The following is a 14935-nucleotide window of genomic DNA, read 5'->3' on the forward strand; positions in this document are numbered from 1 at the left end:
GTGCCCATTCCTGGCGTTTAACGCCAGGTTCTTGCCCTTTTCTGGCGTTTAACGCCAGTCTGGTGCCCCTTTCTGGCGTTAAACGCCCAGAAGGGTGCCAGACTGGGCGTTAAACGCCCAACTGCTAGCCTCACTGGCGTTTAAACGCCAGTGAGTTCTTCCTCCAGGGTGTGCTGTTTTTCTTCCTGTTTTTCATTTTGTTTTTGCTTTTTCAATTGATTTTGTGACTTCTTATGATCATCAACCTACAAAAAAAACATAAAATAACAAAAGAAAATACATAAAATATAATCATTGGGTTGCCTCCCAACAAGCGCTTCTTTAATGTCGGTAGCTTGACAGAGGGCTCTCATGGAGCCTCACAGATACTCAGAGCAATGTTGGAACCTCCCAACACCAAACTTAGAGTTTGAATGTGGGGGTTCAACACCAAACTTAGAGTTTGGTTGTGGCCTCCCAACACCAAACTTAGAGTTTGACTGTGGGGGCTCTTCTTGACTCTGATTTGAGAGAAGCTCTTCATGCTTCATCTCTATGGTGACAGAGGGATATCCTTGAGCCTTAAACACAAAGGATTCTTCATTCACTTGAATGATCAGTTCACCTCTATCAACATCAATCACAGCCTTTGCTGTGGCTAGGAAAGGTCTGCCAAGGATGATGGTTTCATCCATGCATTTCCCAGTCTCTAGAACTATGAAATCAGTAGGGATGTAATGGTCTTCAATCTTAACCAAAACATTCTCTACAAGTCCATAAGCTTGTTTTCTTGAGTTGTCTGCCATCTCTAGTGAGATTCTTGCAGCTTGTACCTCAAAGATCCTTAGCTTCTCCATTACTGAGAGAGGCATGAGGTTTACACTTGACCCTAAGTCACACAGAGCCTTCTTGAAGGTCATGGTGCCTATGGTACAAGGTATGGAAAACTTCCCAGGGTCTTGTCTCTTTTGAGGTAATTTCTGCCTAGACAAGTCATCCAGTTCTTTGGTGAGCAAAGGAGGTTCATCCTCCCAAGTCTCATTTCCAAATAACTTGTCATTTAGCTTCATGATTGCTCCAAGGTATTTAGCAACTTGCTCTTCAGTGACATACTCATCCTCTTCAGAGGAAGAATACTCATCAGAGCTCATGAAAGGCAAAAGTAAGTCCAATGGAATCTCTATGGTCTCATTTTGAGCCTCAGATTCCCATGGTTCCTCATTGGGGAACTCAGTGGAGGCCAGTGGACGTCCATTGAGGTCTTCCTCAGTGGCATTCACTGCCTCTCCCTCCTCTCCAAATTCGGCCATGTTGATGGCCTTGCACTCTCCTTTTGGATTTTCTTCTGTATTGCTTGGGAGAGTACTTGGAGGGAGTTCAGTAACTTTCTTGCTCAGCTGTCCCACTTGTGCCTCCAAATTCTTAATGGAAGACCTTGTTTCAGTCATGAAACTTTGAGTGGTTTTGATTAGATCAGAGACCATGGTTGCTAAGTCAGAGTGGTTCTGCTTAGAATTCTCTGTCTGTTGCTGAGAAGATGATGGAAAAGGCTTGCCATTGCTAAACCTGAAACCTTGTTGAGGTTTCTCTTGATTCTTCCATGAGAAATTTGGATGTTTTTTCCATGAAGAATTATAGGTGTTTCCATAGGGTTCTCCCATGTAATTCACCTCTTCTATTGAAGGGTTCTCAGGATCATAAGCTTCTTCTTCAGATGAAGCATCCTTAGTACTGCTTGGTGCATTTTGCATTTCAGACAGACTTTGAGAAATCAAATTGACTTGTTGAGTCAATATTTTATTCTGAGCCAATATGGCATTCAGAGCATCAATCTCAAGAACTCCTTTCTTCTGACTTGTCCCATTGTTCACAGGATTCCTTTCAGAAGTGTACATGAATTGGTTATTTGCAACCATTTCAATGAGCTCTTGAGCCTCTGTAGGCGTCTTCTTCAAATGAAGAGATCCTCCAGCAGAGCTATCCAAAGACATCTTGGATAGTTCAGAGAGGCCATCATAGAAAATACCTATGATGCTCCATTCAGAAAGCATGTCAGATGGACATTTTCTGATTAATTGTTTGTATCTTTCCCAAGCTTCATAGAGGGGTTCTCCATCCTTCTGTCTGAAGGTTTGGACTTCCACTCTAAGCTTACTCAATTTTTGAGGTGGGAAGAACTTTGCCAAGAAGGCATTGACTAGCTTTTCCCAAGAGTCCAGGCTTTCTTTAGGTTGAGAGTCCAACCATATTCTAGCTCTGTCTCTTACAGCAAAAAGGGAATAGCATCAGTCTGTAGACCTCAGGGTCAACCCCATTAGTCTTGACTGTGTCACAGATTTGTAAGAACTCAGCTAAAAACTGATGAGGATCTTCCAATGGAAGTCCATGGAACTTGCAATTCTGTTGCATTAGAGAAACTAATTGAGGCTTAAGCTCAAAGTTGTTTGCTCCAATGGCAGGGATAGAGATGCTTCTCCCATAGAAGTCGGGAGTAGGTGCAGTAAAGTCACCAAGCACCTTCCTTGCATTGTTGGCATTGTTGTTATTTTCGGCTGCCATGGGTTCTTCTTCTTTGAAGATTTCTGTTAGGTCCTCTACAGAGAGTTGTGCCTTAGCTTCTCTTAGCTTTCGCTTCAAGGTCCTTTCAGGTTCAGGGTCAGTTTCAACAAGAATGCCTTTGTCTTTGTTCCTGCTCATATGAAAGAGAAGAAAACAAGAAAATATGGAATCCTCTATGTCACAGTATAGGAGATTCCTTGAGGTGTCAGAGGAAAAGAAAAGTAGAAGACAGAAGTAGAAAATTCGAACTTATCAAAGAAGATGGAGTTCGAATTTTGCATTAAGGAATAGAGTTAGTTCATAAATAGAAGGATGTGAGAAGAAGGGAAGTAATTTTCGAAAATTAAGTAAAAGATTTTGAAAACATTTTGAAAAACACTAATTGATTTTCGAAAACAAAAGTGGGAAAGAAGTAAAGTGATTTTTGAAAAAGATTTTGAAATTAGAAATTAAAAAGATTTGATTGAAAACTATTTTGAAAAAGATGTGATTAAAAAGATATGATTGAAAAGTTATGGTTTTAAAAAAAATATGATTGAAAAGGTATGATTTGAAAACAATTTTAAAAGATATGATTTTAAAAATTAATGACTTGCCTAACAAGAAAAGATATGATTCAAACATTAAACCTTTCTCAACAGAAAAGGCAACATGCTTAAAATGTTCAATCAAATCATTAATTGTTAGTAAGTATCTTTGAAAAAGGAAAAAAATTGATTTTGAAAACAAAATCTTCCCCCTAGCACCATCCTGGCGTTAAACGCCCAGAATGGTATCCATTCTGGCGTTTAACGCCCAAACTACTACCCTTTTGGGCGTTAAACGCCTAGCCAGGCACCCTGGCTGGCGTTTAAACGCCAGTCTGTCTTCTTCACTGGGCATTTTCGAATGCCCAGCTTTTTCTGTGTGATTCCTCTGTAGTATGTTCTGAATCTTCAATTCTCTGTATCACTGACTTGAAAAGACACAAATTAAAAATATTTTTGGATTTTTAATAATAAGGAATAATCAAAATGCAACTAATATCAAATAACAATGCATGCAAGACACCAAACTTAGCAGTTTGTATACCCTTGACACTAACAAATTGAGAATGCATATAACAAAACACTCAAGTCAATAGAATTCAAAGATCAAAACAAGGAAATCATCAAGAACAACTTGAAGATCAATGAGGACACATGCATGAATGCAATAAGAACAGAAACATGCAATTGATACTAGACTTAAGATGAGACTCTAGACTCAAACAAGACATATTTTTGGATTTTATGATTTTGTAAATTTTTTTTTATGCTTTTTCGAAAATTAAGTGAAAAGGAAAATAAAGGTATCAAAATTCTTAATGAGAATTCCAGGAATCATGCAATGTTAGTCTAAAGCTTTAGTCTAAAGGAATTAGACATGGCCGGCCAAGCTTCAGCAGGACATTGCATTCAAGAGCTAAATTGATGAAAATCAATCAGCTTTGGTGATGATAAGAACATCACCTTGAAACACTAGAATTCATCCTTAAAGAGCTCTGAAAAAAAAATACCTAATCTAAGCAACAAGATGAACCGTCAGTTGTCCATACACAAGAACAATCCCCGGCAACGGCGCCAAAAACTTGGTGCGCGAAATTGTGATTCACTACACAACTTTGCACAACTAACCAGCAAGTGCACTGGGTCGTCCAAGTAATACCTTACGCGAGTAAGGGTCGATCCCACGGAGATTGGTGGTATGAAGCAAGCTATGGTCACCTTGTAAATCTCAGTCAGGCAGACTCAATTGGGTATAGATGATGAATAAAGCATAAAGATAAAGATAGAGATACTTATGTATATCATTGGTGAGAGCTTCAGATAAGCGTATGAAGATGCCTTCCCTTCCGTCTCTCTGCTTTCCTACTGTCTTCATCCAATCCTTCTTACTCCTTTCCATGGCAAGCTTGTGTAGGGTTTCACCGTTGTCAGTGGCTACCTCCCATCCTCTCAGTGAAAATACGTCCCTGATGCTCTGTCACAGCATAGGCTAATCATCTGTCGGTTCTCGGTCAGGCGCGGAATAGAATCCAGTGATTCTTTTGCGTCTGTCACTAACGCCCCGCCTTTCGGAGTTTGAAGCACGTCACAGTCATTCAATCATTGAATCCTACTCAGAATACCACAGACAAGGTTTAGACCTTCCGGATTCTCTTGAATGCCGCCATCAGTTCTCGCCTATACCACGAAGATTCCGGTTAAAGAATCCAAGAGATATTCACTAGAGCCTCGTATGCTTGTAGAACAAGAGTGGTTGTCAGTCACTTTGTTCATGAGTGAGAATGATGATGAGTGTCACAGATCATCACATTCATCAAGTTGAAGAACAAGTGATATCTTGGACAAAGAACAAGCGGAATTGAATAGAAGAACAATAGTAATTGCATTAATACTCGAGGTACAGCAGAGCTCCACACCTTAATCTATGGTGTGTAGAAACTCCACCGTTGAAAATACATAAGAACAAAAGTGATCATTGGTTTCGGCCCCAAAGAGGGAACCAGAAGAACCAAGATGAAAAATACAATAGTAAAAGGTCCTACTTATAGAAAACTAGTAGCCTAAGGTGTACAAAGATGAGTAAAAGACATAAAAATCTACTTCCGGGCCCACTTGGTGTGTGCTTGGGCTGAGCAATGAAGCATTTTCGTGTAGAGACTCTTCTTGGAGTTAAACGCCAGCTTTTATGCCAGTTTGGGCGTTTAACTCCCAATTAGGTGCCAGTTCCGGCGTTTAACGCTGGAATTTCTTGAGGTGACTTTGAACGCCGGTTTGGGCCATCAAATCTTGGGAAAAGTATGGACTATCATATATTGCTGGAAAGCCCAGGATGTCTACTTTCCAACGCCGTTGAGAGCGCGCCAATTGGGCTTCTGTAGCTCTAGAAAATCCACTTCGAGTGCAGGGAGGTCAGAATCCAACAGCATCTGCAGTCCTTTTCAGTCTCTGGATCAGATTTTTGCTCAGATCCCTCAATTTCAGCCAGAAAATACCTGAAATCACAGAAAAACACACAAACTCATAGTAAAGTCCAGAAAAGTGAATTTTAACTAAAAACTAATAAAAATATACTAAAAACTAACTAGATCATACTAAAAACATACTAAAAATAATGCCAAAAAGCGTATAAATTATCCGCTCATCAAATATGCACACCCAAACAATGTCACATAGATGCATATGATGCATGCCTGTCCCTAGTGGCTGATGATATCATCTGTCGGTTATATAGCCAACCCGACACGTCCTGGTAGCTAACCATGGACAGAAACACCCATCGCGAAGCAAGTAGGTTTGAGCTACAACCCCATTGCTACTACCCCTCAACCCAGAGCCAGTGAAATAACCACTACTGCGGCTACTACCCAGGCGGGTGTTTAAAAGCTCAACCTGGAGCGAGTGGAATCACCACTACTACCGCTACTACCCAGGCGTCACAGTCTCTGACCTGGAGCAAGTGGGACGAACCACAACCCTTGCTACTACCCAAGTATCTCAAGCATATATTCACTCAGTCCCAGCCATGGATCAACATCCATCTCAGCCATTCGGCTTAAATTCATAATTCATAGTCAGCCATACGGCCCATAACTCATTCAGTAATCAGCCATAAATCAATATCATACACAGCCATTCCGGCTCACGGTTCAATCCAGAACCAGCCAATATTCATAATCATACACAGCCATTCCGGTCCATAACAAAACAGCACTTCCACCATTCAACATCATCAAATTCATAAAACTGGCATTTAAGCCATAAATCACTTTTCTCAAGCCATTTCACTTTGAAATCAAATTTCAACTCTTTTCAGCCTTGGCTTTAAAGATTTCATTTCTCAAATCATCTCAGGCTCATAAGCCAAATTTACTCAAAGTGAGTTCTCTTTTTAAAACAAAGCCACTCTCGGCATTCTCTTTCCAAAACTTCCAAAACCATGGTAAGTTAAGGATTTATTTCAAAGTATTCAAAATCACCCATCCAACAATGGGACTTTATAACCAAAAGTTTCCCAGCAGAGTCCCAAGTCTTTAGGGGAGAATAATAAAACTCAATTCGCCAAATTCATTTAAATTCATTAAAACCTTGGCTTTCCGTTTTGAGTAATAAAATAGGATCTAAGCCAAACCGAGTCACGTAATCATTTACTTCTTTCAAAGCCGTTTCCTTTACTTAGGCAAAACCAACTTCAACCCCCATGATAAATTCTAGAACGTTTCAACTATTCAAAATTTTTTTAGTCTTGCAAGAATTCAAAATTCAAAGAATACTTAAAACATTTCTCAAAACATTTCAAGATGAGACTTGTCAATAGGCATTCAGGTTCTTTCAAAGTCATTGAAACTTATCTAATTGAAACCCTCAAGTCAAATTCAAAGGCATTGCCCTTGTCACATTTAAAACATCTTAAAAACATAAGTTTCATCTAAGTAACTTTCTCCTGAAAGAGATACAATGCCTTTCTTAAGAAGCAAGACTAAATCACAATTTCCTCTTTAATAATTCATTTCAAAAGCATGAATCATCCTTTTCTTGATAATTCAAATAAAATAGTAGAAGTCTTTAACCCGTCATTTCTCCATAAAAAAATCAATAAAGACTCGAATTTTATAGAAATTTCGGCAGCACCTCCCCTAAAACTTGGACTTTTGCCACCCGGTTCGGGTCCCAACTAAACCGCTTTTCATTCCTTTTCAACAGCTCAAAACCAGAAATCAATTCAAAAGCAAGCTAAAACCAACAGTCGCCTCAGTGGCATATCTCAAGGAAACCATTTCAAAATCAACTCAATATCAACCGATTTAACTCATTTCCAAAGTTTAAAAGAATCGGTTCAGCAATAAATCATTTATCAAAGACCAAATTAATTAAAGCAACCCAGGCTGAATTTCAAGAGTATTCTATCTTTCGCATCATCAAAATAATTGACTCAATCCAAATCAATCCTCAACGGATTAAACTCATATTTCAAATCTTTAAAGAATCAACTTGAAAAGCATTCTGTTTCACAAAACCACACAACAATCCGTTCATCAAAACCAAATAATAAGCCATTCAAACATATAATTACATTCATCCAGGATAATCAACATCACATAAGACTTATACAATCACCAAACACATTATCTCACATCAGTATCTATATGTAATAATTCCGACATATAAAATATAGTTTTTGGAAAGCGCCCCTACCTCAAAACGCAATTCCATAACCCAAATGCCTCATCGAGTCCTTTCCGTCTCAAACCGAACTGACGGCAACCAAAACCTCAGCTCCAAGCCACTTTTGCAACAGTCTCAACAACTCTAATCGCAATATACAACAACCGAACTCAATCTCAGCAATTAACGCCATAACCTCAGCGTATGCTAACAGAACAGTAACCAAAAGACTTTCAAATCAAAAATGTTTATCGACCCAAAGGAGAAACGGCTGAACCAAAACGGCGGCGGTCTCCGAACCGGTTCGGCGGCAGCCCAACAGCCACCTCAAGCGGCAGCGGCGACCGGACTCCGGCAATGGTGCCTGGAACCCACATACAGAGATGATAAAGCTTCCAGAATCTTAAACGAATGGAAACCAAATTCAAAACCCTTACCGGCAGAGTTTCTGGCGACGGCAGTGGGGTTTTCCTGGCGGCCAGGCACGGCGGCGTGGTTCCCTCCTCTGATAGTGACACCTTTCTCCAACGATGGTGGTTCTCCGGCGACGGCACCAGCCACAATAGGGACGTCGGTGGTGAGACCCCAACCGCGACGAGCTTCACAGCAGCAGAGCAAGCACGATTGACGACGGTGCGACTGGAGATCACGGCACGTACGGTGGCGACGCGGCTGGAGGTGACGGCGATGCTGGCGACGTGAAAGGGCTCCGACGCGGTGGCTGGACCTTAGCTCGGCCTCAGATCCGCTCTCTCCTTCGCGCGTCTCTCCTTCCCGCGCGGTCTCCTCGGCGCTGGTGCAGACGGCGACGCAACACGATGGCTGTCCTGGGCGGCGCGGTGGCGACTAGGGACTGGGTGCGACTCTAGTGGTGATGGCGAGGCAGAACGAAGACCCAGCAGTGGCTACCCTGTCTCGCGTGCCCTGGCTCGCGCTCTTCCTCTCTTCGTGAAGTGGCGGCAATAGTGGCTCCTTACCGGCGCTGTTCCTCCCGTCTCCCCTCTCCTTCCCGTTTCCTCCTAACCCCTTTCTTTCTTTTGCTTCATGCTGCAGCCGTTGCTACGTTTTGGTTTGGGAAAGGGAAGGCGTTTGTTTGCTGCTGGGTTGGGTGAGAAGGGGATCGTGTCATGGGTTAGGGTTTTCTTTTTTTATTAGGGTTAGGGGCATTTTAGTAATTTCACTTAAAAATAGGGATAATATAGTAATTAGAAATAAATTCTAATCCAATAATAATATTGTATAAAATACTATTTGTTCATCAACTTTACAATTATTTTCAATAAAATGCCCAAATCAAATAATAAGAAATAATATACTTACTTTCTTCATTTTCCAAAATAGCAGTATTAATATTTATAATATTAGTTACTTAATCTAAAACATATAAAATCCTTATTATTTCATAACTATCAACTTTATAATTCAAATATAGAAAATAATCCAATAATTATAAAATTGGATAATAACCATAACTTATCTCAAATCCAATAAATCAAAACTTGCCTTAATTATCTTTAATAAAATAATTTCTGAAATTAAGGTTATAAATAACTATATGATTTGAGACTTGATCATAAAAAGACTTTTCAAAGGTTCTGATTTTTACATTCTACCCACCTTATAAAAATTTTCGCCCTCGAAAATTGTTATAAAACAAAAGAAATTTCATATCAGTTCACCCTTGAATACATTTAAGGAAGAAGCAAAAATATCTCAAAAATATAAACATATATACGATTTTCAAATACTTGGGTGGTCGTATGCATAAGGATACAAAGGTAGGAGTGTGATTGCAAGGCAAACATTACAAGATAGGCTCAATGCACAAGGTCACATAATCTCAAGACTTTACAAAAACTTGAGGTGACAAAATAGGGTGCAAACCAAGATAGGCGTCCACAAAACTAGGCGGTAATCAATGTGACATAAAGGCTACCAAAACAGGTTGGTAATAAAACAACAGCTACAACGTTCGGCGACAAATTTCGTTCCTACCTTCGAACCTCAACATCCCAACTCCACCGATCACTTTACAACCTCATAACTGATCATGGGCCTAACACCCGCAAGCTCGTTTGCAAGGGACAAAACACCCACGACTCATAACGTTGTACACCTACCGCTTCACCTCCCATGTACACATATCACGTCTTAAAGAACTAACACATCGTGTTAGTACGTCTACAAGTCGCACGTGATATCAAAACAATTCTCGAGTCTACTTAGAAGGATACCAGATTCAGAAAGGAAAGACATATGTCAAGAATAATACTCATAGATTTGGGAGAATGTATCCAATCCAGGTAAACAAAGACACTCAACCAATGAATTTTGCTAGAAATAAATCGATTGACAACTTCAAAGATAACCCTTGAATCAAAGAAATCCAATAGGATCAACAAGGAGAAGGATCAGCGCATTAGTTTGAAACAAATTCAAGCTGAGTCGAAGAAGTATGAGGTTTATAGAGAAGAATCTCTCAAACCAAAGACAAAGCCCACAGAACTTCAAGAGCACGATTAAAATCACTCCCGAATACATTGTTCATAAAAGAATTGAAAACTTGCAAAAATCACTTTGCAGTCTGAAAGAGAAGTTAAACAACAAACATCCTTCAAGAGAGTAACAAAGTATAAACATGGCTTTGCTCTAATTCAATTTCATGTTGAAGTAGATTATGTATAGTTTTAAAAACAAAATGCACACAAGTTTGGCTAAGAGCCAAAAATTTTCCTCAATATGTTAGAAAGATAATTAGATGCACAACCTAACCAAAAGCAATCATAAAACTAGGAAGAGAAATCAAATGCTTGTTCAAAAATTTCCAAAGTCCATATTCAAACAAGCGTGCATAACATTTATAGCGAGGACAAAAGAGGAAGTTAAACTCTCTTTAGAAAAGAAATTCCGAGGTAAAATTTTGCTTACAATCTGGTAAAGAAACAAGCGGTGCGTTACAAACGAACTAGTTTTCATTAAACAAGGAAACTTTTCAAAGCCTCATCTAAAATAGCGCACGTCAACTTTAAAATAATTTTGTCAAAAATTGAACAATGATTTCAATCTTAATCAAGCAACAGAAAATAAATTCCGTTTAGAATTTCTTCAAAGAGAATTCAAAACTTCTTTAAAAGTTCAAAACAAGACTCCAAAGTGTTCTTGAAATCACCATCTCAAAAGGATATTCAAGAAAATTAGGATGTACTTTAAAGGAGACAAGCCATGCAAGAAAGGGTTTTAAATCAAAGTAGTTCAAACAAGATTCACTAGTCGTGAGACATCCAACAAGCTTCCAATTGACCCAAAAGAAAAAGCTGTAGGAAAAGACAACTCAATCATTAGTAATTTCTCAAGGATAAATCTTTGACTAAAAACTCTTGTAGAGATAATGAGAGGTAAATGATGCATTATTCTGAAACGAATCAAACTGACTCATATAAGAATGAGATTCACAAGATTGGATAAACCAAGATCAATGGTAATGCTCACAAGATGTAAGAGATTAGTTAAAAACAAAGTCAAGTATGACATTCATAGAGATGAAAGGTTTAATAAAGAATTTAGTCCATTTATAAGAAGAAAGCTATGAGTCCAACATTTTCAAAAGAATAACAATGGCATAAACAATGTGGTATGCTAAATCAAACTCAATTCAAGATAAATTAAGTGAAGTTTATCAAACGAACTCAACCAGGATAAAAGTGAAAAATCCTCTTTTTCCAAAATTTTGAAAAATACCCAAATACATAATCAAATGAGGATGTGCATTGGAACTATAGTAAAATTACTAGAAAGTCAAATTGTAATTTAAGGTAAATGCAGTTCCACAAACCAATAAAAGTACATGCAAGGTATTAGAAATAAATAGTTGTTAAACTGTATAACAAATCTTCAAAGTTCCACATATAGATAAGTGTATATCTAGTCAACAGCAATTTTTATAAAAATCTCAAAATTGGCTGTAATCACTGTCAAGTAAGAGAAAAATTGAATTGACAAGTTCTCCAAAAATGGATTCGGAATCCAGAGAAAAATGCACAGCGCATTAGGACAAGTCCAAAGCCATATCAAAGGATACATGAATCAAGAGGAACTCAAACAGAGAAAGATAGATACAACAAGGATTTCAAACAAGCATATGCACTTAAGATCAAACAAGAATGCATATGAATAGAGGAATAAAGTTGAAACATCAAACTACTTTTCCAAAGGATTAGCAAACAAAAACTTCAAGTTAGGATACGAAAGAACAGGTTGACTCGAGCAAAATCCAAGATATACAACTGAATAGCCTCGAGAAATAGTTTCTATCGTTCCCAAAACCCGCGATTCGCTTTACTCAAAACTCATATATCGCCGATGATAACCCATTAGTGCCTTCATATACATAATTCACTAGTATTAAGCCGGCCAAACTTAATACCAAGAATTATGCAATCCAAGACTAACAGCGTTAATCAATAGACCGTCATATGCATAAAGCTCTAATTATCGTCATTCGACAAGACCTAATACATGACAAACGCTCAGAGTATGCAACTAAAGCATAGTCGGTCCATTCCTCAGGCTCTACAGGAAAGACCGCTCTGATACCATAATGTAACACCCTAACTACCAAAGCTCACGCTTCCGGCTGCGCAACTCTGATAGATCGGACATTACGACGACACATATACTATTTAATACTAAAATATGAGCCTGTTTAAAACTTTTTACCGCAATATCGCTCCCAAGATACTTCATTCGATAACGTACATCCATAGATATCATACAACTTACAAAACTCATAAAGAGTACATCCATATATATACATATACATATAAATAAATAATATTACAAACATTAACCAATACAATTCCTATCCCACTTACTGATTATATCAAGATAAAGGCGAGGGTACAATAAACCATAACTGAAACAATACAGAGCATCACAACAACAATTATATAAGCTCTTCGTAACTTCTGCACCCATATCCTGAAAGGGAAAAAATGTAGGGGGGTGAGAACATCATCCTCGAAAGGGTTCTCAGTAGAGGGCTTTTGGGAATTACTGTAATAGGATCGTGAAGATAAACCGTACCAGTGATTAATAACCGTCTTATGCCTCTTTTCAAAAACAACGGTTTACAATAAAAGAGAAATCTGAAATCCTTTTCCGAAAGAGAAACCATTCAATTCTCAAAAACTCAAAAGTCTTTCAAAACGGTTTATCTACGCCAAACCAAAATAGCCTTTCATATTTATTCCAAACCAGAAACAAAAAAACCAAAATCAATCATCGGTTCATCTCATTCCATCCATGGCCCTAGGCCCAAACAATCCATCCATCAACCAATCACCACAGTCCAACAGAGTCCCAGATGCAAACACAGATAGGAAGTTCAAACACAAACAAAAAGTTACAACAAGTAGAACAATTAGCAGTTAATCACAAAGGCAAACCACGTACAATATGCACACCCAAACAATGTCACATAGATGCATATGATGCATGCCTTTCCCTAGTGGCTGATGATATCATCTATCAGTTATATAGCCAACCCGACACGTCCTGGTAGCTAACCAGGACAGAAACACCCATCGCAGAGCAAGTAGGTTTGAGCTACAACTCCATTGCTACTATCCGCTCAACCCAGAGCCAGTGAAATAACCACTACTGCGGCTACTACCCAGGCGGGTGTTTAAAAGCTCAACCTGGAGCAAGTGGAATCATCACTACTACCGCTATTACCCAGGCGTCACAGTCTCTGACCTGGAGCAAGTGGGACGAACCACAACCCTTGCTACTACCCAGGTATCTCAAGCATATATTCATTCAGTCCCAGCCATGGATCAACATCCATCCCAGCCATCCGGCTTAAATTCATAATTCATAGTCAGCCATACGGCCCATAACTCATTTAGTAATCAGCCATAAATCAATATCATACACAGCCATTCCGGCTCACGGTTCAATCCAGAACCAGCCAATATTCATAATCATACACAGCCATTCCGGCCCATAACAAAACAACACTTCCACCATTCAACATCATTGGTGCACGAAATTGCAATAACACTTTTGCAATCCCGCACAACTAACCAGCAAGTGCACTGGGTCGTCCAAGTAATACCTTGCGTGAGCAAGGGTCGATCCCACGGAGATTGTCGGCTTGAAGCAAGCTATGGTTATCTTGTAAATCTTAGTCAGGATATCAGGAGTTATCAGGATTGATTGTAAAAAGCAAAAGAACATGAAAAAGGTACTTGTTTTGCAGTAATGGAGAATAGGCTGAGGCTTTGGAGATGCTCCATATTCCGAATCTCTGCTTTCCTACTGTCATCTTCATCAAACACGCAAGGCTCCTTCCATGGCAAGCTATATGTAGGGTTTCACCGTTGTCAATGGCTACCTCCCATCCTCTCAGTGAAAATACGTCCCTGATGCTCTGTCACAGCATAGGCTAATCATCTGTCGGTTCTCAATCAGGCCGGAATAGAATCCAGTGATTCTTTTGCGTCTGTCACTAACGCCCCGCCTTCAGGAGTTTGAAGCACGTCACAGTCATTCAATCATTGAGTCCTACTCAGAATACCACAGACAAGGTTTAGACCTTCCGGACTCTCTTGAATGCCGCCATCAGTTCTAGCTTATACCACGAAGATTCCGATTAAAGAATCCAAGAGACATCTACTTAATCTAAGGTAGAACAGAGGTGGTTGTCAGGCACATGTTCATAGTTGAGAATGATGATGAGTGTCACGGATCATCACATTCATCCGGGTTAAGAGCAAGTGATATCTTAGAATGGAAACAAGCATGATTGAATAAGAAACAGTAGTAATTGCATTAATCCATCAAGACACAGCAGAGCTCCTCACCCCCATCCATGGGGTTTAGAGACTCATGCCGTGGAAGGTACAAGAAACGTGTAAAAAGTGTTATGAGGTCATAAGGTTCCATTTACAATGTCAAAAGATCCTATAAATAGTAAACTAGTATCCTAAGGTTTACAGAAATGAGTAAATGACAGAAAAATCCACTTCAGGGCCCACTTGGTGTGTGCTTGGGCTGAGCATTGAAGCTTTTATGTGTAGAGACGTTTTCTGGAGTTAAACGCCAGCTTTCATGCCAGTTTGGGTGTTTAACTCTAAGTTTTATGCCAGTTCCGGCGTTTAACGCTGGAATTTCTGATGCTGATTTGCTACGCCAGTTTGGGCCATCAA

At 39.3% G+C, this 14935-nt stretch overlaps 1 non-coding gene across 1 annotated transcript; it reads left to right on the plus strand.

The window, feature by feature from the left end:
• The first annotated feature begins 2028 nt into the window (after positions 1-2028).
• Positions 2029-2132, plus strand: LOC130958821 (small nucleolar RNA R71). Its single transcript, XR_009077925.1, has one exon. It is a non-coding gene; the product is annotated as a small nucleolar RNA R71 (small nucleolar RNA).
• Positions 2133-14935: the final 12803 nt, after the last annotated feature.

Source organism: Arachis stenosperma, chromosome 10 (genome assembly GCF_014773155.1).
Source record: "Arachis stenosperma cultivar V10309 chromosome 10, arast.V10309.gnm1.PFL2, whole genome shotgun sequence".
NCBI classification, from domain to species: Eukaryota; Viridiplantae; Streptophyta; class Magnoliopsida; order Fabales; family Fabaceae; genus Arachis; species Arachis stenosperma.